We start from the raw sequence: 27,247 nt of genomic DNA, 5'->3' as shown, positions 1-27,247 counted from the left end.
AGGCAGGATGCAGATGGATCAGAGAAAAGAGTATCTGAAGGAAATCGGCCTTACACCAGAAGACACCCCAGAATATACAGGTTGTTATTTTATTTTTGTAACATAAAATTAAATAAGAAAATCAAGAACAAAAGCACTAACTTTACACTCACAAGAAAAAAATAACTCAAACATTTTCAACAGTAGAAAAGGACACTACAAAGATCGGCACGTATGATAAAGGACTGGGAGGACCACAAGGCCCAAACAGTCCCATCAAAGGGACTTGGATAATAGACTGACTGAAGTAATCCTATGTGATCATGAAATATAATAATAATAAACAAAACATACATACAAATATAACCATTCTGTATTTGAAATATAATTGATAGAATTATATTACATAAAATAAAAATCACATTTTTTAAATATTGTGTTAAATCTTTTTATTGGTTTGTTTTTCCTTTAACAGTAATTTTTTTATCTAATTAATTTTTTTAATATTGTTCATTATAGAAATTATAGTTATAGAAAATATACTTATAAAAAAAATCCTCAAAAAATGTCATGAAAGACCAATATAGTTTTGTTCATCTACAAAATATAATGCATAATCAAATTTGTTTTCTATAATGTATAAATAATGAAAACAATTTTCAAAAACAAAAAATCAAGTCCCACCTCTTAAAATTAAAATGGTTTTTGTTTTTTGTTTCATCTTCCTATAGTTTAAATTTTTTCAAAATTTTTTATAAGTTTTTTTGAGGTACAAGGCAAAAACTGTTCAGAAATATCTGCAGACTGACTTAAAACTTTGGAATTCTGAATAACTTTACAAAGCATTTTCATCTTATTAAACCTCAAATCTTCAACTATTATACAAAGCCAGAAATTAAAAATATTGAAAACTACCTCTCCACTTTTTAATTTTGTCCATGATTTTTAAGATAAAACCATCATGGATCACAGAGATTATATTAAACCGAAATTTGTTTTTACTAACATTCTAATATTTGCATTTATAGAGTTACTGCGTAATTAGGTCATTAATATTTTAAAACCTATTGATTTGAGATTTTGAGAAAAATCTGTCAAGTGAAAAACCAGGAAAGTTATCTTTTGCAATCTTTTAAAAAAGATAATTTTTCAAAAATACACGAAAATAATAGTTTAAATAGAAATTTAAGCAAACAAATGATGTACTGAGTATATTAGGTACACACACAATAATCATTATGGTATATAAATTGACAATTTGAAATAAACATAAATAAAGCACTTCCTGTATTACAAAAACAGTGGATACTGATATCATGACATTTGTAATATTGATACCAAATACTTTTAAATAATTTAACAGTTAGAGAAGCTTCCAGAAATAAGAGAGAGGAAATAAAAAAGGAAGAATCTAGAAGGAACAACAAAGGGATTCTTTCCAGAAGAGGACTTATAGAAAAGCATAAAAAGCGCAGACAATGAAAAATTATGTTTGAACGATCAAAAGAACGAGGTGGGTACCGGTTATAAAGCAATCTTGAAAAGATGCAATGAACTGGAAGTAACTGAAGATCAAAACCTACTATAGATCCCAATATTTTAAACACCCATTTTGCACACGTAGGTAAAAGATACACAGAAAAATTAAATGAAAATCTTAATAATCCAGCACCCTCCACTAATCCATACCCTGTTATGGAAATAAATTTTCCATACTCCTTTTTTCTATCTCCCATGAAAGTAATAGAAATTTTAAACTTTATTAAATCTCTTAAGAATAACTAGTCTCCTGTCATTGATAAGCAATAAATTTTTGAAAAATATTTCCGCTTACATTGCAATACTTTTGAAAGAAATCTCTTCATTTTAGTTTTTTTAATTTTCTTAGTGTTAATTTTTCTTGAAAATAAACTCCGAATCACAATAATTGAAACATAATAAACTGACAATAAAGTCATCAAAATGATGAACACTAAGATAGCAAAAATATTCATCGTGTAGTACTGGTACCAAGTAAAGTCTAATGCAGCCGGCTTCAGATGTGAAGCACCTTTATGTCTTAGTACATATTCCACCCACCAGACTGCAGTATCCGCAGCTGACATTGGTTTATCTTTAGTTATTAATGATAATCGCATCATATTTTTCTTATAACTTAAATAAGAAAAAATTAGACTGCCTTAAACATATTTTGTTAAATGCAGTAACATTAATAAATATTAATAAAAAATTAATCTGTACACATTCAACCCACTTACAGTGTACTTGGGCATTTATAATGTCTAGGTGTTGATCAACATATACCTTGGTTTTGAATCAATATTTTACTGGTTTATATTGTGTGTTGAAAAGAAATATACCCAATGAGTAGTCAGTGAAGGCAATTGTCCTCCTAAAAACAATTACTATAACACACCCCTTTTCTTAAACTTTTAACTGGTATGTAAATGTTGACTAATATGTATTTTTCTGGATTAAATTATTTGTTTTTTTTAAATATTTTTAATAATTTTTTAATTTTTAGGCAGACGTCAACATAATTCCAACTAAAAATAGATAAATTTAAAATATATTAATGTGAAAAAATAGCTACTGTAAGATGATCTGCAAACAGAGCTGTAGAATTATTTCTAAATAAGAATGTTATCATTAAAACTGTTCAGGTAGTTCTTGCCCTTTCAAAAAAACAGAATATGTTCACATAATTATGTAGGAATATGGATCGGCATAAAATTAAAATTCTGAATTCATATTTTAAGTAGTACCACATATCCATAAAAACACGGACATAACAGTTAAAAGGTTAACCAAATTCAGGGTTTCTATTAACTGAGTTTCTACTTACAAAATATTTAATCCAACATGAAACACAAATTCAAAACAAAAATTAAATTAATTTTAAAAAGACAAACAATAATTAAAAGAAACAGTCTCTCTCTCTCTCTCTCACTAGTTGTAAGGTATAATTTTTGTAACAATAACTTTATTGAATTAATAAATACGAAAAAATTACTTAGGAAACATTATTTTTAATTATTATACAGACATTAGATGTTACTTTATCTTATTATTTAATTTTCCATTATCTCTCTTTATGCCACAGTTCATAACCTTTGCCTAAGTTCATTTTCAAGTTGAATTTCTTTTCGAGTAATGAAACCAATCATTCAGAATTTTTTTATTCATTTTTCGTTTCTGATAAAAGAACAATCTCATCAATCAATTTTAACAATTATTTATTTTTGGAGATTTAGTACTTTTATTTTACATTTGTAAAATGTAAAATAAAAGTAGTTGACATTTTTTCCTATCTGGTGTCTATCGAACCTCCATTGTTGGACTAAAGGACAAACTGGGTGCAGCCATACTAATTAATTCCATCCAATAGCTAAATACAAACTATCTTATATAGTTCTCTCTGACTGCTTTTCTTCTTCCAATTAGATATTAGAATTAATATTCTTCCGGATTTCAGAAAATATCTTGACTTACATCTAAAAGAGTTTAATAATTTTTGTATTCAACCTAAAAGAATATTGACTTTGTATTTGTGAGAAGCTGTTTTAGCTTTTTGTACACAGCTTCATAATTCATATCCTGAAATTCAACCTTTAATCCAGCACCAGCATTCAATAAAGTACATCAGTACACCATAATAAACTGCTTCTTGAAAACTCTGAAGATCAACCTTCTATTTTCTATTTCTACTTTCATCTTACAAACATGATGTTACTATCTTACTGACATACAAATTAATTTTATTCCTGACAACCGACTATTATGGACATAACAGTTTAATTTAAAAACGATTATTGATTTGAATCTAAATTAACATCTATTAGAAAATCCCTTTAGATGGGGTAACAGCTCATGTGTGGGTATTTAGTGATCAATCCAAATTTGAGTTTGCCTTTTGGCGAATCTCTTTTCTTCTTTTCTATTCATCTCTCATGTACCTTTTAGCCTGCAAGGCAAGAACATAGACACCCACAACAGTCAACTCTTCATGTTAAAATCTCTGCGGTATGGAAGATAAGATTACCTGAAAAGAACTTTGCTTTCAAGTCTCTTTTTTAAGGGGTTCTGTATTAGTCACTTTCTTAATAGGTTCATGTGGAACATTATATACTTGTGTACTCTAATATTATATAGGGTTTTAGTCTGTTCAGATGTATATTTATTATTTCTACACAAAATTTTGGCTATAACTTGGCAAGTCTTTTGCATTTCTTTTTAGGGGCGATTTCATTTTCTGTCTTATGAATTTCTTACTCATAGCAATCAGCTTCCTGCAAGATTTGAGAACAGCTGATCTGAATTAATGTTTGTGAAGAAGGGGTAATGATTGCTTCTGCTGCATGTCAGTAAGTCAAGGTGTTCAGCTGTTATAACTTTTCAGATTTAAGAATAACAGACCTTTTGCAGTGTTTTCACAAAGTGAATCGCTGTTTACATTTTTTAGAATGGACAGTTTCTGGAGCAGCAAGTGCTTTGTTTTTTGGATTTGTCACTAATAGGAGGATCTCTACATGGCTTGCCTTCATAGGACATACAAGGAACTCACCAGAATTTTCTGCTTTTGATTCTCATTTGCAGTTACAACATATAGACTATTAGATGTCTTAGGTATTTCTTTAAAAGTTCCTCCAACACAGGTGGTAAACTATTGGTGATCAAGAATGGGGTCATTTTCGAGAAATTACCATTTTCTTTTATAATCACAAGGTACCTGGGTCCGAGTATACTATTATTTATAAGTTAACAACAAATTCCGTTGGTTTTTCTTAATTCACTCTGTCTTTGCTTCTTTTCCATTTTGTTTCTGGTGAATCCCAGCTACTTCTAAACAATTTATATGAACCCCTCTGTCATGTTAGTTTCTTCAGTAATGTTCATTGTTCTTTAATCCCTTCTGTAGTAAGGCTAAGCACCAGGAATACCAATCCTGTAAGACGACAGAGAGCGGATGTGTGCAGTCTCTGCTCTGATTCCAGGCCCCTACTCATCAAAGATTTAAGGGTTCCCATGCACAGACACATGGCATCTTACTATATGCTTGCCAACACAGGAAGCATGTGGACAACAGAAGGATCTCTGTTACACCTATAAGTCCGAAATCATTCTCATTGTTGATGTGCAGGTAAAGCCGAAAAGTCCAGTCCGTGTACTGACCTGAAGTTGGAAGTTAGGTTGGGATTATTAAAAGAAAGAGGAAATAATTTTCCAAGGAAAATACTTGCAGTCCTGTTAGTTAAGCAGATAAATGTGTTGTACTTACAAACACCATGGAGATGATCTACAATAAGTATGGGTATTGACTTTGAAGGTCATTAGCCCTTGACTTCTCATTAGAAAAATCACCAAATAGGATTGTCAGATAGGATGTATTGGGCCCTGACATTTAAATAAAACACAAAATTAAATGTAACATTAAAAATACTTAAATAAAATGCACAGATTGGTAGTCAATACCAAAAAGAAATGTACGTTCAGCTGTAAAGGGCCTTCATTCAGGGGATCGACAGTCAAACATAACAGTTCTTTATTTCACCGAAGGCATACCACAAATGCGTTAGCAATCTGCACCATTTCCCAAATCAGCATCAATATCACTTCTTAATAATACCTCTTTCTGAGGTTGTCATACTCTTCAAGTAGATATTTAACAGTGAGCAGTTTGTCACATACACTACACATTCGTCAAAATTTTCATTATCTGAAATGTTGTACCATAAGCCATTAAATCTTCTGAGAAATAAATATATTTTTGCTCTTGGATATTTCTCTAGTATTCCTTTTCAAAGTTATATAAGTAAAATTATTTTTCTTGGCAACATTATAAACATGTAAGTTTTGTGACATACTCTAGGGGTAGGCAACCCGAACATTTGTCTGAGGCAGCATTTTGGCTGTAAGTGTGAGAAAAATATTGATGTGTTAAATACCCAGTTAATAGAAAATATCACATATTGATTTTTTAGTTTTTAGTTTTTTAACTAGAAAGTTCTAGTACCTTCTGTTCCCTATTTAAGTACTGCAGTCAGTGCAAATAAGTCAGTTGAGTGAATTGACTAATTTGAGCTAGTTCAGACCGCAATCCCGTAACAATAGCAATCTACAATGAATATTACAAACTTTTTTAGCACAAAAGTTATGTATCTATATTACTTTCATTTGAGTCTGAGCTGCAAAAGCATCTAATTAAAGCAACCTTAAATGTTCAAGAAATGCACAGACTGTTTTTTTGTTTGTAATAATAGTGATTGTTTTTATTATTGAAATTTTAAGGAAAAATCATACAATACTAAATAAGGAAGTAATAACTAGTACAGCATACTCCAATAATTAAAAAAAAATGATTGAAAATTGTAATGAGCTACTTTTGCTTAATTAGAGGGTTTTGAATTTTGAAATGTTTGATTTTGCTACTAGTACTTCTGCTAGTTGCAAATAATAAAACAAATTTGTACAAAATATTAAACGTTTATAAAAATTAATATCAATCAATAATAAAAAAAAAAAACATTAAAATGTCGACAGCTAATAAGTAGTGAATGGTTCATAATAGTCCAATTATTGTTGTGATCAAGTTCCATCACTACAAAAGTTATGTTAAACACAAAGATTCTAACCTCAAACAGAACCATGTTTGTTCACTTTAATTTTGTTCTGTACACAGCCACAGGCTGTTAGACTTCACCATTCCACCTGTTTCTTTGTTGTTTTTTTTCTACTTATTCTAATATTCTTGTTTCTACTTAGACTAAATATGAATTGAATGAACTCATATTTAGGTTAAGTTCATTTAAAAAATCAGTAAAAAACATTTTTTTACTGATTTTCAAAACGTTTAACTTTTTGAAAAATTATTGTATAAAGATGATAAAAACCATTTTTAAGCTTAAAGTTTCTAGTAGAGAGTCTGTTCAGAAGCTTAAATTCTTAGTTGATTTAGTTTTTTTGGGAAGTGACTTATTTTCTTTTAAAGTGACAGAAGAGGAAGCAGTTAGATAAAAGTAGGAGCAAAAGTGATAACAACAGAGAAGAGAAATCAAAGCAGAATAATGGTGAAAAATCAAGTGGGTCTTCGCTACCATCTGGTTCTGGTGTACGGGATCAAATGAATTTTGATAATGATGTGGGTCATTGGCTTGGGCATTTGTTTAGTATGACCTCATCTAAAAAAATTAGAGTTTTAAAAAACTTGGTCACCATCTCAAAGTTATTACTTTGCTAAGGATGCTGTGTGCAAAAGAAAATTCAAATACAGGTTGGCGGATTATGCTCCTTGGCTGGTGTACCTACCAAGAAATTAAAGGGTGTATGTGCATTTACTGTGTGTTGTTTTCACCAACTAATGTGCTTGGTGTTTTAGGTTCTTTCATAGTGAGAACCTAAAATTCCCTTTACTTGCTGCAAAGACATGTACGAATTTGCAAAATCTCACACATCATCTCAATGGAACAAATCGGCAGCCACAAATATTTTGAGGCAGCAAAATATTTTGATGAAAATATACCGGCTGATTACAGAATGGAAGACAACAAGAAAACTGTTGCATCAATAATTTTGACCGTGATGTTTTGTGGTACATATGACCTACCTTTGAGAGGCAAAGAAAATCATGAAGGTATTTTTGAAGACTTGATCAAACTCAAAATTGACGCTGTGACTACATTTTAAAAGAACACGTAGAAAAGAGTACAAAAACTGCCACTTCTAGATACCACGGATTCAAAATGAAATAATTGGCCTATGAGGCAATGTCGTTAAGAGACAACATCACTACTGACATAAAGAAAGCATGTGCTTACAGTATTTTGGCAGATGAGAGCAGTGACATATCAGGGAAAGAGCAAGTTTCTATTAGCCCCTCCCCCAAAAGGAAGAAATTAATAAAAAAATAAAAACTGATTACATCACGTTACAATTATAAACCGGAAGCATTAAGAATAAATAAAGCATGATAAAAGTATTAATACTAAAACGTTTAGTGAAATCCTAAAGGTACAACATTCTATAAAAAAAATTAACAGTAGAAAATACAAAATTCCATAGAAAAATGGAACAGCATAAACTAAAAATTGATCATTGCATGATATATTGTATGTAAGAATGTAGAACAATGAACAAATCAAGAAAATATATCCCACACTTTCATACTTATTACCTACCTTATTTTCTAATCAAAAACATAATTAATTAAATTTGCCAAACCAGTAAAAGTTGTAAAAGATCACAAAAATTCACCTGAGCAAATACAGCCATGTACTTATTCTCAGGTATTATAAAGTTAATTAAAAATATTAAATTTTCAAGTTGATAATATCTTGGGCTGTTGAAAAAGAATTGCTTAAACCTTCACAATAAAGACTTTTGATTATACGTACCTGATCAACAATTTATTAAGAAAAATAATATGAAAGATTAGAGAAAATAGGCTGAGAAGAAAAGATTAGGAAAGTTTCATTAAGAATTATAAAATGACAATAATAATTATCATAAAAAAAAAAGATTTATTCAAACTGTTGAGTTCTTCAATAACAGCTGCAAATCAACCCAAGGCAAGTGTATAAAATAGATATTATTTTTTTTTTAATCTAATAAAGTAGATATAATTTAATTTTATTTCCACTGATATATTTTATATTAACATTAAAAATTAAATAATGCCTCAGCTGCAGATGTAACCTTTGGTTTACCAATACTTCCTTCATCATGTACCAACTGACGATGTAAATTATTTTCTTAAACTACATCATAATCAACTAGACCAATATGACCTGAAAAGTAAATAATATATTTATTTTAAACAGCTAAAATTTATTTTTTCACAGATATAAAAATTAGTTTCATCTGTAAAATGAATACTCAAAACACAAATCTTTTAAATTATAAAAAGTAATCGGGTAAGTTTTAATAAATTAAACTTGTAAACAGTAAACACAAAAAAATATCAATTTAAAAATCCATATGTAAATTACTTACACATAAGAAAGAAAACAAACAAAAACTTTAAGTGTAAATCTCTCTGTAAACACATACTTTTATTCATAAAGTTATCCACGAATTTCATGTTAATTATAATACTAATAAAAAATATAAATTTTCAACTCTACAGTTGAATGCTTGATTAAAAAAACATTATTTTTGCCTCTCCTATGTCCAAAGTTGCATAAATGAGAAGAATCTTTTTCAGTATAAAAATTGCAATTTATACTAACTCAGATCCTCGTCCATACATACATCTTTGAAAATATTTAATTTTATCACTGTAAAAGTTTTGCTTCTTAAGAATATTTGTAGAAAATTCTAATTCTTTAAAAGACATTAAATGAACTTTTTCCTTAAATAACAATAATTTAGTTGAGTGTGCTGGCTTATATACCAGTACATTTTCTCAGCTCTCTCACAGCCCTATATTCCTACTCTTAATTCGTTTTTTTTTCAATGAGAGACAATTCAAAGTAAACACATGTATTCACTTTCAATTGGAACATTTAACTTATTCATTTCATTAATATCTGACATTAAAAATGTTGTGTTATTACTACCAAGATTTCTTTTCAGAGCCGACCATACCATCTCGACTGGATTTAAATAAGGGTGGTAAGGTGGAAGTCCCAGAACCTGATGCCCATGTTTTTTTAATAATTTATCAAAATGGTACTTTATTTTTGAATTTCAACGTGATTTAATTATGTCATACAATTGCAGTTTTAATATTACTTTATTAAACAGAATATTGTTCTTTTCTAATCAATTAATCATGCCACTTTTCCTATCGTTTGAATTTCGGAGGCTTCTCTAGAAGTGAACTGTGGTATGATGCATTATCAATAACAACCACTGACTGGGGAAAAAGACCAGGAATTAATTTTTCAGATGCCACTTCATGAAATTGTTATAGAAACTGTCAGGATAGTAATCACTTTTTGAACTCATTTTTGGAATGAACCCCATTTCTCATCCAGCATGGATTATGATTAACTGATCACTTTTATTCCTGTACCACTGTCATCTGACCTCGAAAGGGACATTATTATATACAATTTGTCAAAATAAGCAATTGAAGAATTTTCTTTACTGAAATCGATCATTTTTCTTAAATATTCTATTCTCTTTCACCAGATGTCTTCTTTCTCAACCAAATGTTCCCTATTATTATCAGTTTTACACCACCAACTTAAACCCTAACTCTTTCAGGATAGCTGCTAGTGTAGTTCTAGCACCTTTAAATCTAATTCCCTCTTGAAGTTCACGTAATTTATTTAATTTAGGCAGTTCATTATGTTTTACATGAAGCTCGTTAACTGTTCTTAAAATGCCTTGATCAAAACTGTCTTTCCCAGAACTGGTTTTGAACATTATTTATATCTTTTGGTGTTCTGAATGAGGACGACTGTGATTTAGATTTAAGAAGATCCTGCTTTTCTTTTAGAAGTTTTTCAACTTATGATTTGAAATCTCACAAGTTGCAGCAGTTCTTCCTTCACTTTTTGAATGCATATTTAATGTTTGTTATCTTCTAATTTTCCTAACTTTATAGATTCTTTCTTCACAAAATCTTATACATTATTATAACTACTCCATAAGCTTAACTTTTTATTCTAAACTATGGATTAAAATTCTGCCATGCAAAAAAAAACTTCCTACAAAAAACAAAAAAAAAAACATACGAATTAATTAATACACAAAAAACATTAACCATTATGTTACACATTACACATTACAGAAGGAAACAACTATACCATTTGTACTGGGACATGCAAAGAATCAGATTATTGAAAATGAAAAGTACACATTAGTAATGAATATTAGTCAACAATGCAAAAAAAAATTACTTAGCTATTCTATGAATACATATAAAATGATTAAGCTATTAATAAATTATTATAATTTATAGGGTATAGAGGCCTATTATTATTTAATAATGATGTTTATTATTATTATACACATCATCAACAATACCAACACCCATTACAAGTGCATATATAAATAAAACTGAAATTAAATATTTTGATATCTTTTATTCGCATAAAGTGGCATAAAGTGGTTCATATTATAACTCATTTGATAGAGGGAGTGTAATTATAATATATCAATACAAGTATAAACCATTCATTTTTATACTGTATGCAGTAGGAAATATGTATGCTAAATATGTTTTTAAAAATTATTGTCTGAAATTAAACAAAATTTTAATTGTGAAAAGAATATTTGCTATTTATGAAAATAGTTAAACACACTGTATTGCAGAATACTAAGTTTCTGAATGAACATAACATTATGAGAAAAGAATAATATAATGGCCCTGCACAGTAACTGTCTGCCTCACGCAAGCAAGCTTTTATTTTTATCATATGCACTATACTAGTGTTTAACGTTTGATATTTTAAACAAATCTTTGATATTAATAATATACAAATAAATGTAGATTACTGGAGGTTTTAAAGTAAAGAAGAAGTGAATATGTACCAGAAACCGAAACCAATATTTTTAACTATTAGAGAAAACATAAACAAAAAAGAGGTCTGGCAAACGCTGTCTTTCCTCTCCAATTAGCAACACTATTGCTAATAGAAAGTTGTTGCTGAAAGGAAGATAATTTTTTAGAACAGATTTTGAATGTCTGTCTAAAGCAACAGCAAATACTAGATAATATGAAAGATATGATGTACTTTTTGCCTAGTGGTGGGATAACAGGCAATGTTCCAATTCAGAAAGTTATGAAAAATACCTAAGTTTTATTATGCAGAATGTAAGGGAGTATGAAACTCAAATATTATTTATAAAATTATTATGAAAGCAGAGAATATTTCATATGTTTAATATGGATAAAATACATGAATTAAATTTTGCTGTTTGCGTGTGGAAATTCTCAGCAGTGAGTCACAGTCTCATAAGATTAATATAATGATGAAGTCACACTACTAGAGTGGAATGAACATACTGAACTAAGCTATTAACCAGTCCTTCAATTCAATAAGTTTGGTCTTTAGTTACTAAGTAAAAGTTATGGTGAGGGCTACAAAGTGGACACAAAATAATCATTGGAACACCATCAGCACTGTTTGTGATTATATTAACTAAAACTGTGAGAAATTTAGTTATGAGCAGTATACGTGAATCTTAATGAAAGTAAGATGATTAGTAAATTAGATTAATTTGAAGTGTATTTATTTTTTTTTTTTTAAATAACACTATAAATCTAAAAAAAAACCTTTAAATAATTCAATAAATTGATTGATTACTTGTTCTGCAGGAAGCACTGTGACAATGTTACAATTTTAAGACTTTGATTAAAGTTCAACTATTTCATAAATAAACCATTTTTAAGTAGAATTTTTTTTTTTCTTTATTTAGTTTAATTATCACATTATTAGTAGTAAAAAGAAGTGGAGAATAGTTACATAAAACATTTTCATATCTTCACACACATGCACACACACCATGGCAAGAAAGGAAATAAAATTTAAGGGCTGTAGTTTTATACATTACATAAAACCTATGAGCATTAAAAAAAGTAAAAGATATAAACTGCACTAACCAATTCCAGCGCCTACAAGGTAAAGAGCAGCAGGACAACCTAATCCGCCAGCTCCGATGATAAGAACTGAAGAAGTCTTAAGTCTGGTCTGTCCTAAAAAAAATAATACATAAAAAACATAAAACAGATGTTTACTCTGAAGTTATTAAACCTGTTCACTCATTTTCATCGTTTTTTAGTTTTATAAATTAAATGCAGATCAGCAGGAAAAAACCAATAAATAATAAACTTTTGATTCAAATACACATCTATTTTTATGATGTAAATTAAATACACTTTATTTAATTATTTACTTTATTTAGTTATTCTTAAGACATGTAAAAACGTATCAGCTATATTATTAATGCTGTTATGTTTTCTACAAAAATGACACTGGAAATTAGACAGATATGCAAGAAAATGTGTGCTTGTGATTATAATGAAAACAAGGTTTAATCTTGTAATACTCCAACTGTAATACTCCAGGGTATATACTGCATTATTCTACACTAAGATTACCAGTCAAACAGGACAATTACAAATAACACAAATCATCCACTGACATGGAGAACAGCCTTGGTATTATCATATAAATAAAAGAAAGGACTGTAGTTCATCAAATTAAAATATAATAATAAAATATACCTCCTCTATGAATCATGAGACCTTGCCATTGGTGAGGGAGCTAGAGTGCTCAGGGATACAGAGTAGCTGGACCGAAGGTGCAACCATATCACAGAGATATCTGTTGAGAGCCAGACTAAGGAATAATTCCTGAAAGAGGGCAGCAGCTCTTTCAGTAGTTGTATGGGCGTGAGTCACAATGACTTAAACGACCATATAAACATCACTCAGTCCTCTGAGTACTGCGCAGCTGAAAGCAATGGAAAACTACAGCTGTTTTTTTTTTCCAAGAAAATGTAGCTCTCTGCATTTTCATTTAACAAAAATGGAGGCGCCTTCCTTGGTAAAATATTCCGGAGGTAAAATAGTCCCCCGTTTGGATCTCCGGGTGGGGACTACTAAGGAAGGGGTCACCAGAAAAGTAAAAAATAACATTCTACGAGTCGGAGCGTGGAATGTTAGAAGCTTAAAAAAGGTTGGTATGCTAGAAAATTTAAAAAGGGAAATGGATAGGGTGAATGTGGATATAGTAGGAATTAGTGAGGTTCGGTGGGAAGAGGAAGGCGACTTTTGGTCGGGTGACTTTAGAGTAATTAACTCAGCGTCAAATAATGGGCAGGCAGGAGTAGGTTTCGTGATGAACAAGAAAATAGGGAGGAGAGTGGAGTATTTCAAGACGCATAGCGATAGAGTCATTGTAATAAGGATAAATTCAAAACCTAAACCGACAACGATTGTTAACGTCTATATGCCTACAAGCGCCCATGATGATGATGAGGTAGAATGTGTATACGAAGAGATTGATGAAGCAATTAAACACGTAAAAGCAGATGAAAATTTAATAATAGTTGGAGATTGGAATGCAAGCATTGGAAAAGGCAAGGAAGGAAATATAGTGGGTGAATACGGGCTGGGCAAAAGGAATGAAAGAGGGGACCGACTTATAGAGTTTTGCACGAAGTATAATTTAGTAATTGCCAACACCCAATTTAAAAATCATAGTAGAAGAATATACACTTGGAAAAAGCCAGGCGATACTGCAAGGTATCAGATAGATTATATCATGATTAAGCAAAGATTTAGAAATCAACTCGTGGACTGCAAAACTTACCCTGGAGCAGACATTGATAGCGACCATAATTTGGTGATAATGAAATGTAGATTGGGGTTTAAAAACCTGAAGAAAAGGTGTCAGATGAATCGGTGGAATTTAGAGAAGCTTGAGGAAGAGGAGGTAAAGAGGAATTTTGTGGAGGACATCGCAAGAGGTCTGAGTAAAAAAGATAAGGTAGAAAATGTAGAAGAAGAATGGGCGAATGTTAAAAAGGAAATTCTTAAATCAGCAGAAGCAAACTTAGGCGGAATAAAGAGAACTGGTAGAAAACCTTGGGTTTCAGACGATATATTGCAGCTGATTGATGAACGTAGAAAATATAAGAATGCTAGTGATGAAGAAAGTAAAAGGAACAATCGGCAATTAAGAAATGCTATAAACAGGAAGTGCAAACTGGCGAAAGAAGAGTGGATTAAAGAAAAGTGTTCAGAAGTGGAAAGAGAAATGAACATTGGTAAAATAGACGGAGCATACAGGAAAATTAAGGAAAATTTTGGGGTACATAAATTAAAATCTAATAATGTGTTAAACAAAGATGGTACACCTATATATAATACGAAAGGTAAAGTCGATAGATGGGTGGAATATATTGAAGAGTTATACGGAGGAAATGAATTAGAAAATGGTTTTATAGAGGAAGAAGAGGAAGTTGAGGAGGATGAAATGGGAGAAACAATACTGAGATCTGAATTTAAGAGAGCATTAAAAGATTTAAATGGCAGAAAGGCTCCTGGAATAGACGGAATACCTGTAGAATTACTGCGCAGTGCAGGGGAGGAGGCGATTGATAGATTATACAAACTGGTGTGTAATATTTATGAAAAAGGGGAATTTCCGTCAGACTTCAAAAAAAGTGTTATAGTAATGATACCAAAGAAATCAGGGGCAGATAAATGTGAAGAATACAGAACAATTAGTTTAACTAGTCATGCATCAAAAATCTTAACTAGAATTCTATACAGAAGAATTGAGAGGAGAGTGGAGGAAGTGTTAGGAGAAGACCAATTTGGTTTCAGGAAAAGTATAGGGACAAGGGAAGCAATTTTAGGCCTCAGATTAATAGTAGAAGGAAGATTAAAGAAAAACAAACCAACATACTTGGCGTTTATAGACCTAGAAAAGGCATTCGATAACGTAGACTGAAATAAAATGTTCAGCATTTTAAAAAAATTAGGGTTCAAATACAGAGATAGAAGAACAATTGCTAACATGTACAGGAACCAAACAGCAACAGTAGCAATTGAAGAACATAAGAAAGAAGCCATAATAAGAAAGGGAGTCCGACAAGGATGTTCTCTATCTCCGTTACTTATTAATCTTTACATGGAACTAGCAGTTAATGATGTTAAAGAACAATTTAGATTCGGAGTAACAGTACAAGGTGAAAAGATAAAGATGCTACGATTTGCTGATGATATAGTAATTCTAGCCGAGAGTAAAAAGGATTTAGAAGAAACAATGAACGGCATAACTGAAGTCCTACGCAAGAACTATCGCATGAAAATAAACAAGAACAAAACAAAAGTAATGAAATGTAGTAGAAATAACAAAGATGGACCACTGAATGTGAAAATAGGAGGAGAAAAGATTATGGAGGTAGAAGAATTTTGTTATTTGGGAAGTAGAATTCAAATCAAAAATTAATTTAAATGTCAGGAAAAGATTTTTGAAAGTGTATGTTTGGAGTGTCGCTTTATATGGAAGTGAAACTTGGACAATCGGAGTATCTGAGAAGAAAAGGTTAGAAGCTTTTGAAATGTGGTGCTATAAGAGAATGTTAAAAATCAGATGGGTGGATAAAGTGACAAATGAGGAGGTATTGCGGCAAATAGATGAAGAAAGAAGCATTTGGAAAAATGTAGTTAAAAGAAGAGACAGACTTATAGGCCACATACTAAGGCATCCTGGAATAGTCGCTTTAATTTTGGAAGGACAGGTAGAAGGGAAAAATTGTGTAGGCAGGCCACGTTTGGAATATGTAAAACAAATTGTTAGGGATGTAGGATGTAGAGGGTATACTGAAATGAAACGACTAGCACTAGACAGGGAATCTTGGAGAGCTGCATCAAACCAGTCAAATGACTGAAGACAAAAAAAAAAAAAAAAAAAAGGCTAGAAAATTTTAAAGATTTTGAGGTCACTATTGATATGCTTCTTGTTTGGTTTTAATATCTGAAAACAATACTAAAATCTAAGATAAGTGATGTAAAGTAAACTTTAATAAAAATCAGAGCAAAGCTTTAAATTCATTCAAGATCAGTGTTTTGTGAAAAAGCATTTGAGGAAAACAATATCATAAACAACTCTCATTTGTGAACTTTACATATCTACACCGCTTTTGCTGAATCTGTGGAATTCCTAAGCATCTACCAAAATATCTGATCGGCATGGTTCTGGGCTTAAGATGTTCATAAATGTTATTCACATATTATAAACCAGAGTAATAGAAAAATCTACATTTTTTTTTTTAGGAAGTTTATAACCTAGGCTGGCCTCTGTGGTGAGAGTTCTAGTGTCTCGCTCTTTAATCCCGATGTCCTGGGTTCAGATTCAGGTGAGGTATGGTATTTTTCACAGAGTAAAAATTGCTATGAAATTGCTATTTCATCTCATCCTCTGATGCAGTATCTAATGGTGTATTACATCAATGAGAATGGTGGTACAAAAATAAGAAAAATGTAATGTTAAATTATAAAAATTTTGTTTTCTCCTTAATCAAATTTCTTTAAAGTGTAACTCTCGTTAAAAATTTTTGACAATGTTATTTCTCTTGGTGTGTAAATTAATATGCCTCTTTAAATTACAAAGATGAATGAAACCCTTTTGCCAGAAGTTACAAACATAATTTTTCTCTTTATGAATATTTAAATGCGAGTTTAAAGCAGAACTTCGATTAAAAGACTTCTGACAAAAGTTGCAAACATAATTTTTCTCTTTTGTATGAATATTAAGATGCAACTTTAAACTAGAAGGAAAATCATAAAACCTTTTGACAGAAGTTACAAACATAATTTTTTTCTTTTGTATGAATGTTAAGGTGTATCTTTAAATAAGAAGGTTGATAAAAAACCTTTTGACAGAAGTTACAGACATAATTTTTCTTTTTCGTATGAATATTATTATGTCTCTTTAAATTGTTTTTACGATTAAATGACTTTTCACAAAAGTTACAAACGTAATTTTTCCTCTTTTGTATGAGTATTAAGATGTGTCTTTAAAGTGTCTTTGAGATTAAATAACTTTTGACAAAAGTTACAAGTATATCTTTATTTTTATATAAATATTTAAATGTAATTTTAAAGTAGAACTTTGATTAAAACTTTTCTGACAAAATTTACAAATATAATTTTTTTCTAATTATGAGTGGGTTTTTAAATCATTATCATGAATGAGAGACTTTTGAGAAAAGTAATTTATTTTTTCTTTTTAGCGTGAAGTTAATGTGTTTCTTTAAATAAAATTTACATCTGAATCTTTCATCGCAACATTCACAAACCAATTTCTTTCCTTTCTGAATAGCTAACTTGTTTTTACTACTTATATTTTTGACTAAATTTTCTTCTGTTGTTATCACCATATACACACTTACATTCACTGAAATTTTTTTTATAATTCCATCATGCACAGAATTATTATTGGATCTCTTGCAACGCTTGGTACTTCCCTTGATAGTAACCTGTAAAATTTTAAATTTTACAGGTTTAAAAGTCAATGTCTGATTATGACAGAACAATAATGGCATCATCAACCTGTTTTTTCATGGAGCTTGCTGTTGCAAGGCACACATACCTCAACATGTTTGAAAACTTTGCTGTTCCTCGGATTCCTGAAGGATACAAGCTTCCCAGGGCACTGTGGGCACAGTTTGGGAATCACTGTATTAGAGAATAATAATACATTTATAATAAATAAAATAAAACTACCACTTACTGGTTGTTTTTTTTAAATTCTTAAAATTAGCACTTTTGTCACGGACACTTCTTCATCAATGTATTAAAAACCTTTTAAAAAAGACATATTGAAAAAAGAAGCCTTAGCCAGATTATGAAACTCAGATTTTTAACAATAAGACTAAGGACTAACATCTTCCCTTTTTTAAATTTTATTTCTTTTTAAAAGCTTTATAATACATCTGATGAAATGGCGTGCACTGCAAAAGTGCTAATATGTAAACATAGATATATATATATTTGCATACATTATTGGTCATGTATGTTATTAATCTAATCTACTGTTGTCAATTGTAAAATATTCACGCATCAGTGCCGTAAGTTTCATTCCTTAAATTGTGTTTTTCTATAAATAAAAGGCCTGATGGATCGACGAATGGGTTACTATAATGGAAGCTAATCGGTATTCTGGAATTCTTTCAAGGAACGCATTGAATACTTGCTGAAAAATTTCTAAATGCCAGTATCCCAGCAAAGAATAGCATACACAATTCAGTTAAAAAATTGGCATACAAAGGGGTTGATTTCAAATTGCGAAATGAAATAGGTGACCTTCAGTTAAGAATACAGAAGTCATAATCTATGTTCAAAGAAGAATTTCTGTCGGTCCAAAAAATTCATATAATAATCACAATAAAGCAAAGTAAAATAAACACCTTGCTTTAAAATTCTTCACAATTTAAACTTAAAATCATATCGTGTAATAACTTATGAGAACAAACTGAAACATCTTACTGCAGACTGGCTTCTCTAAAACATTGTCAATGGACAAACAGGTTAATGAATGAAAATCCTCATCACACATTTGAGTGTCCATTTCACTATGAGAAAATTAGTGTATGTTGTGCTGTTCTGGTAATCATATAGTACGGAGATCAATTTTTTTACTGTACTGTCAATACAATTTTGTACTGTCTTCTGTACAATTTTCAAAAAATTCTACTTTTGATTAACAGATTGTGATAAAAACTACAGCTTCTTCTCGCAAGATGAAGAAATAATCTGTTGCACATCAAAAAATTAATTGAAACACATCCAAACAGCTTTTACTGTGAGCAGAGCACAGTGGCCTCCTTGTTCCCCAAATTTGTCTATTTAAAGGATTGAGTTTATAAATGGAACTCCTACACTATCGATAACTGAAGGTGAAACTTTACAATAAGAAACTGAAGTCATCAAGAACATTTTGCGTCAGGTGACTCTTGGTATGATTACTTTAGCATTGATGCATCAGCTCAACAAATAAAAAAAGATTGAAGCGATTAAAGTATACATTAATTGTTTATAAGAAACAAATGAAATAATGTTAATGTAAATATATAAATATAAAAAAATCATCAAAAGATAATTCACAATTCAGAGAGTGCTAATGAAAATTATTTTGAGCATATATTTATGAACATTTTGTTCAGAATGCGGTTCAACTGTGCTTCGTTTTTGTAATTAGTATTATTTAAAAATTCATCAACAGAGGAATGTTGTTTGTGTAAAAGAAAATTATTTAATTGTATTATAAATAAATCGGCAGGAAGATTTTGTAAAACGATTCAGCAATTCAGAATCACAATACGGCCCTTACTTGTAAAATGAAGTACTGTGTTGAGTTATATGAAAACAGAACTGTTGTCCGGTTCAATTTAGATGGATATTGTTATTTTTTTTAAAATGTGACAATTTTTTTTAGCAAAGAATTGCATATTCATAAATACAAACACAAGAATAGAATAAAATATTTAATTTTCTAAATATAGGTCTACACGATTCATACTTATAAACACCAGCGAATGATATGACAGCCCTACAAAGAATGAACCCTAACAGGCTATTTGCACAATTTAAAAATCTAAAAACTAATAAAAACTGGAGTAGATAAACCGAAAGATACAGAAGAAATGAAAATAATTCAAGAAGACTACAAAGAAAATTTACTATGAGAAAGAATTGCAAAATATCTGTTTCCAAGAAAAACAAAAATCATGGAAAAAATATTTCACTGGTAATAACAGGACTAGGCTGAATTACAGCAGACTGATCAGGATTCAAACCTAGAACCTTCTGGATGTAAGTCAAAGATCGCTGTCACAGATGGCAGTAACTTTGATGAACTGTAGCAATACCGATGAAATCTTAGCTACTAAATCGTGAAAAAAAGTTTTTACATTAAAATAGAAACTAATACAGCAGAAATTAATAAACAATTTGTAAAATACAGTAGTAAGTTAATAAACGTAAACTTTAGAATTACGATATAAATAAGAAATTTCCTGTTATTTGCTACAATACAAATTAAAACTTTGCTTCATTAACATGCCAGCAAAATTAACATATCTCATTTTATTAGCGCTTCTGTTTAAACGATTAATTCGTGCTTTAACAGTTTTAACATTAACAGTTTTCCATTCTTTACAATTTAAAAAAAAAGTTTTTAGTGCTTTTTCAAGTTTAATTGATGAAAATACAATTCTCTAATTCAGAACTAGCCAACTACTATGCAATACTTTGTTCACAACCAAATTATGAACGTATACTTCTGCAACTTAATTTTTTTAATCATAACATATGTAGTTTAGTACTGCCAACAATAATAAATAATCACTCAATTTTGATAAAAACTGGAGTGTGAATTTTGCTTCTATAAGTAGGGACTTAATAAAATAGATTTTTTTTTTAATACAGATTTATCGAGTTAATTCTACTTTTAAGAGTTAAAATCAGTTAAAATTCTACTTTCAAACTATACAACAAAACTGTTTTCTTATAATTACACGCTTCACCTTATAAGAAATATTATGCTTCCACTGTCATTTTAGATTTAATTACAAAATTTGAAAAATCTTTCCACCAATTTATAATCTTTTCTACAACTTCATAAGTTATTAAAAATAAAATAATTATGTAAATAATTTTTATAAATGAGCAGAAAAAGTTTTTATTGTAAATATTTAAAAAGCGGATATGATTTATTAATTTTTTAAATAAAATATTTCATTCACATTTTATAAGCGGAATATGTAATAAAGAAAATAACCAAACGGTTTTTCTATAGTTAAATATAGAAAAATTAAATTTATAAAATGCTCCTACCTCAAAACAATCTATTTTGGGGTGCAAGACCACTACTTGTGTACTGAACACTACTTTTGAAACTAGCCGTGAAAAGAAATAAATAAATGACAGTGATGTTAGTTAGGTTTGCTTAGTCAAAAGTTTTTATATCAAATTTTTATCTTTTAATACCTTTTAAAATGATCACCCACTCATATCCTTTCTACTAAAAATGTTTTAGTTGTCCTCTGGGTGCTTCAGGATATAGCAGTCTCATAACTCAAAATAAATCATTTTAAAGTAAAAATATTTGTTAAATTTTCTTCTATGTTTCACTGTTGAGAAGTTATATAAGAGGTACTATACACAGTTTTTGAAACTAGCTGTGAAAGACATTAAATGGCCATTATTATGGTTCAGACTGTTGTAACTTTAAGTTTTGTACGTCAAAACATTTTCTGTTTAGTTTCCTTTTGATGTCTCATACCAAAAAAATAGATCATTTTGAGGTAGAAAAATTAGCTATATTTCATTTTTGAATACTAAGTTATTGAAAACTTATTATAGTTTTGAGCAATATTACTAGACAACATGTTTTTGTTTGGTTTCGATTAACAGAATTGTACAGGAGAGATTTACTCACATCTAGACAAGACAAACTTCAATAAACACTAAAAAGATATAGTGTACTGCTCAATTGAAATCCAGCAAAAAAACATTTTCAAGTAACATTAGTCAAATCTAAATAAAAAAGAAAATGTATTATACCTTTAGGATTTAGGTAAGACAGAAATCTACCTCCATATAATTTGATGTTCTACAATACATTGATGTTCTCGAATGCAACATCATGTAAACTGAAGAGTAATAAATAAGGATGCAATGAAAACGGTCAATTATATTCAATTATTGACATAATATACATTTAATCTATTTCACATAAAGACTATAAAGGTAGAATTTTTAAACCCTTTTCTCCACATAAAATTTTTGAAGCGCTACATAAATATTTTAATTTAAAAGACCTGAATTCATTATAGAGATAGACCCTTTCACAATAAATCTAAGCAAATTTTGAAACTTTTTATTTTATTTTATAGTCATTCATGACAACTAAGAGATGCTGTTACTATGTAAAAAGTTATAAAGCTGTAAAATAAAACATGTTCCAAAATTGATTTAAGCCTTATCAATTTCTCACTCAATACTGGAACTTTTTTTTTTGTAACACTTTTAACTGCTTAGGGGCAACTGGTAATTGCCTTTCAGACGTTGCCTCGGTCGACCCTAAGTGACATGGACTAGCTTGTAGGCTAGTCCTCCCTTTGTATGCAGCTGAACTTAGCTCCTATCAGGGTCCCTCCTGGTTCATCGAGATATCATGTTATCGTCTCTGGATAAATCTACGCCAGGGATCTTTCTCAATGTTCAGTTAATACAACGGTAAAAGTATTATTCAGATTTGCCTGATACAGATATATTAAAACTTACCAGCAGTGAATAATCTTCACGATTGTTTTGAACGCTTTATATAAAATGATCTGAAGAAAACTTCCAATAACTCAGAAACATCACAGTGTAATTCAATTTCAAAATCTCCTTCTAACTGTCTGAAATATAATACAAAATATAAAAATATTTTATAAAAAATATTTATAAATATGAAAAAAAAAAGTTTATACATACATCAAGTAGCAAAGGAAAGTAACAGTGTTATATTTTAGAAAGCCTTTCTACAATCAACAGGTGCAATCATTAGGCTTGCGTAACTACTGTATAAAATACACAATTCTTAAATTCAAAAGCAATATTTGCCTATAAGATTAACTTTAAAAACATCAGCGAAACAACAATTCCAAAGAAGGTTAAAGAAAAGAGGACAATGAGAAACCATTGATGGAGAAACCATATTATGAAGTAAACACTCTAATGATAAATGTAAATAATAAATGATTTTACATTGACCAGTCATAAAATTGCACAAATGCTGAGACTAAAAAATTAAAAAATTCCAGCAGTTTAATCTTTAATGACAGGACTGCAATGAAAGACAAAGCATCATTTCTCTACTACAGTCAAAAATTAAGAATTTTATTTTATTTCTACAAACACTTTAAAGGTTGTCTCTTGTTTTACTATTATACAGATTTGAATACTAAATCATGGATACTGGTGCTCTTTGGTAGTTGGGTTTCAGTTAATTTGTTAGTTGGCATCTCAGGAATGTATTCACCTACACTTCATATGTACAAGACTACACTTCATTTCATTCATACATACATCCTCTTAAGTAATACCATACGGTGGTTTGGTTTTGAGAGGCTAAACAGAAAAAAAAGGAAAATATATCTTAGATACTTTCAGAGGGTGTTTGGTCTGATTGGAACTCTGATAAAGATATAGAAGAAACCTTCTTTCTTGTCATTTATGGACTCAAATTCATATTCTTGAAATAATTGATTCTTGATGATTCTTTTACTTTATGTCACTTTGTTATGTATTTACCTGATTTCATTCAAGGGTGAGGGACAATAAGACAAATTTTTTTACTTTTTTTACTGGTAATTGTTTTGGTTGATATCTCCTGACTGGATAAACTGACTGCTATAAAATGTTCTATGATGATTTCTGAATTTTGGCCATTTAATTCTGGTTACAACAGATCAATGGAGCAGGGAGATATGGTTATCATGAGTTGAGTAACTTCTCTGGGAAAGTTATGACACTTTTCTGGCTTTTTTTATTTTTATTTCAAGTTTTGTATAGACTCATATATATAAAATATTTATTATTTTATTCTTACTCACCGTGGATCCCTATCCAACAAAATGTTAACATTGGTACACTAACCTCTTGAACCAAATAAGGTATATACCTTTTTTTTCCCCCTTTTAAAAGCTGATATATTTTACAAATTCTAAACGTACAACTTTTCATTTGGTGTAAAAATAAAGTTTTGATAAAAAAAAGTCTTTTTCATGTTAAAATGCTTCATTTTTCCCCTCAAAAAAATTTAAAATTTTTAAAAACTATACATTCAGTTGAAAGGGCAAAGTGAGTTATACATTCACAAAAAATTTCAAGTTTCTTATATAGTAGCTGAGAAAAGTGTACCTAAATACAGAAAAAAAATCAATTTCGTAAAAACTGCATCTAAAAAATTTTATAAACAGAAAACATACCTGCTGTTCACAACTATCCTCTAATTTTCTTCTGCTCAGATTCCTCTTCTGTCTACTCGTTTTTCTCTAGTTGGATGTCTCATTCATTACATTTCACTCGCTCCTCATCTAATTTTTTCATTGCATCAATTGTGTATCTGCCTGGATCTAACTTCATTTCTTCTAAAGCCAAAACTTTTGCTATATTTCAGTCAATAAACTTGCAAATAGCATGGTATATTCCAAAATGAAGAGTTTTAATACTAACAAAAATTATTTTGTGTATCGCAAAAATTAATCAAATCGTATTATTCAAGCTTTCACTGACATTTGTGTTTTGCCAGATAAAACATTTTTCCAGCTACATACTATCAGATGAAGCCTTGAAAAAAACTTAATTTCAACCGTGATTATTTTACTGAAATGTTAAGTGCTGATTATGGCCTTCTTTCAGCATCCTAGACTTACTCCCTTGACGTCAAAATTTTAGTCTTTGCTAAAGACACAACAGGAGAAATATTTTGGGTGGAAATATCCACCTTTTCGTTTTTGAAAACCAAGTTTCAATCTACGCATATTGGACTAAAATAAAACTATTTACACTATAAAGAATTAATAATACCAATTCACTCTTATAACAAATAATATCCACAACTGTACACTTCTAATAAAAGATAAACAAATAAAAGATTATACCAACGGAATGTTACCCTCAACTCAATAAGGTTATGTTATAAAATAATGAGAAACAATGTTGCTAACTTTAAAAAAAAATACAGTAGCAAATCATAAAAATAATCAAGAGGAAAAATAATACAATAAATGGAAACAACTGAAAGTCAACATTTAGATATAAAATGAAAAACTTGTGTCGACAAAAAAAATCATACATATTTTTATATACAACAGAGATAGGCGATTCAAACGGCATTGGAAAGAGGAAATTTTAAACTACATTTTAGAACAAAAAATCTGTTGTGGATAACACATGACTTCCTTGTTCGCATATTAAATTACATATAAACATTTTTTTTTTTTAAATGAACAGTACATAAAATTTTATTTTATTAATAACTTCTGATATTTTTTCACAATTTTTTTTTATTGTTATTATTGAATTATTTATTTTAATTCTTTTTACAATCAAAGGTTAATAATTATTAATAAATCAATATATATAAACTAAAAAAAAAGTTAAAAAAATAATCAGATAAGAATCGATGTGCCTTCCCCTTGTAAGATCCAAATGTTTCATTATTTAAAATTTTATTTGGCTATTACACTGGAACCGATGAAAGTAAGTACCACTTATACAGTTGAAAAGCTCTCAACGAGGGCTTATTACTGCAGTTAAGAAAAAGTAGTTAAAAAAAAAACCCAAATGTTTTTGGATTTTGGGCTTTTTTGGAGACTTTTGGTTCAGTTGGAATAAAAAGGGTAGGGAAAAACTAGATGTTACAACAGTCCTAAATCCAAAATTTCAACATCCTGTGGCTAATTGTTTTGAGTTACGCGAGATACATACGTACATATAGACACCACACCAAAACTAGTCAAAATGGATTCAGGGACGGTCATAATGGATATTTCCGTTGAAATCTGGTAAAAACATTTTTTGTGATCACATTACTTCGTACAAGGAAGTCCATTTCAAAAGTGAAGAAACAAAAGAACATCCAAACGGCGGATGCATTCTCATTCTCCCAGTAAACCAAAGAAGTTCAAGTGAACCTTCTCTAACAGAAAGCGTACAGCTACTGTATTCTGGGACCGGAATGGAATTCTCTTGGTGGAATTCATGGAACGTGGCACGACCATCACTGCAGCCTCATACTGCGTGACTCTTCAACGTCTACGAAGGGCGATTCAGAATAAGCGGAGAGGAATGTTATAATCAGGCGTTATCTTTCTCCATGACAATGCCCGGCCGCACATTGCAGCTGTAACGAAGAAGCTCCTACAGCGTTTTCGTCGGGAAGTGTTTGATCACCCACCATACATCCGATTTTCACCTCTTTGCTCACACAAAACGCCGGCTAGGAGGACAAAATTTTGGCACAGACGTCGAGCTGCAGACCGGTGTAGAAACACGGCTGAAAACACAGGCGGCTCAGTTCTATCACAAGGGTATTAGAAAGTTGGAACCACACTACGAAAATGTCTAAATCGGAGTGGCGACTATGTAGAAAAATAGCGTAACTATGTAAGTACTTGTTACAAATAAAAAATTTTTTATTTTCACTGTGGTTTTAATTTCGTGACCAATCGGACCTTGAAAAAAAATAACCTTCGTATAATAATGAATGAATTTCTTTTTCTTAAAACAGACAAAATTTTGGCTTTGTACATAAGATTTATCGTTAACATTACTTAATACTGTAATGTTATAATATAATAACATACTAACATACATTTTTATGTCATTTTCTGGCGGATATATTTTCAAACAAAATTCAAGTAAATTAGTACAATAGAAAATAATATAGATTTCTACACACCAGAACCATATGTCAAATTCAGAAGGTAGCAGTTCTTCTTTTGATTTTTTCTGACAAATTGTTGTAGATATATTTTTATTTAAAATAAAAATAAAATTATAAAAACGTTAAAATAAAATAATTAAAACTTTTCTGATACGTTAAAATTTAAAGATTTAAGAAAGCGCAATTTTTATCTCTAGTGTGGTTCTTTTGAAATCGGTTTCATTATTATTTTTCTTAAGTTTGTTTTATTTTGTTTTCAGCCACTTGACTGATCTATTAACAGTAAATAATACGTTACTTTGATATTCTGATCTGACCTTCTAATTTCACCATTTTTATAGATTAACAAGACAAAATTTTGC

The 27,247-nt window shown here is 30.0% G+C and overlaps 1 protein-coding gene across 1 annotated transcript in view; it reads right to left on the bottom strand.

Moving 5' to 3' along the window:
- LOC142330447 (uncharacterized) overlaps window positions 1–25,113 on the bottom strand; it is a 95,250-nt gene extending 70,137 nt beyond the window's left edge. Inside the window, exons 1-3 of the mRNA XM_075375688.1 lie at window positions 24,424–25,113; window positions 22,733–22,851; window positions 12,530–12,622 (exon numbers count right to left, since the gene is read on the bottom strand). The gene's annotated coding sequence lies outside the window, so the exon portion shown is untranslated. The remainder of the gene's footprint in view (window positions 1–12,529; window positions 12,623–22,732; window positions 22,852–24,423) is intronic.
- Between the last annotated feature and the right edge of the window lie 2,134 nt (window positions 25,114–27,247).

Source organism: Lycorma delicatula, chromosome 9 (assembly GCF_047948215.1).
Source record: "Lycorma delicatula isolate Av1 chromosome 9, ASM4794821v1, whole genome shotgun sequence".
Lineage (NCBI taxonomy): Eukaryota > Metazoa > Arthropoda > Insecta > Hemiptera > Fulgoridae > Lycorma > Lycorma delicatula.
Note: the sequence above shows the minus strand (reverse complement) of the source record. Positions and strands in the feature narration are given on the sequence as shown.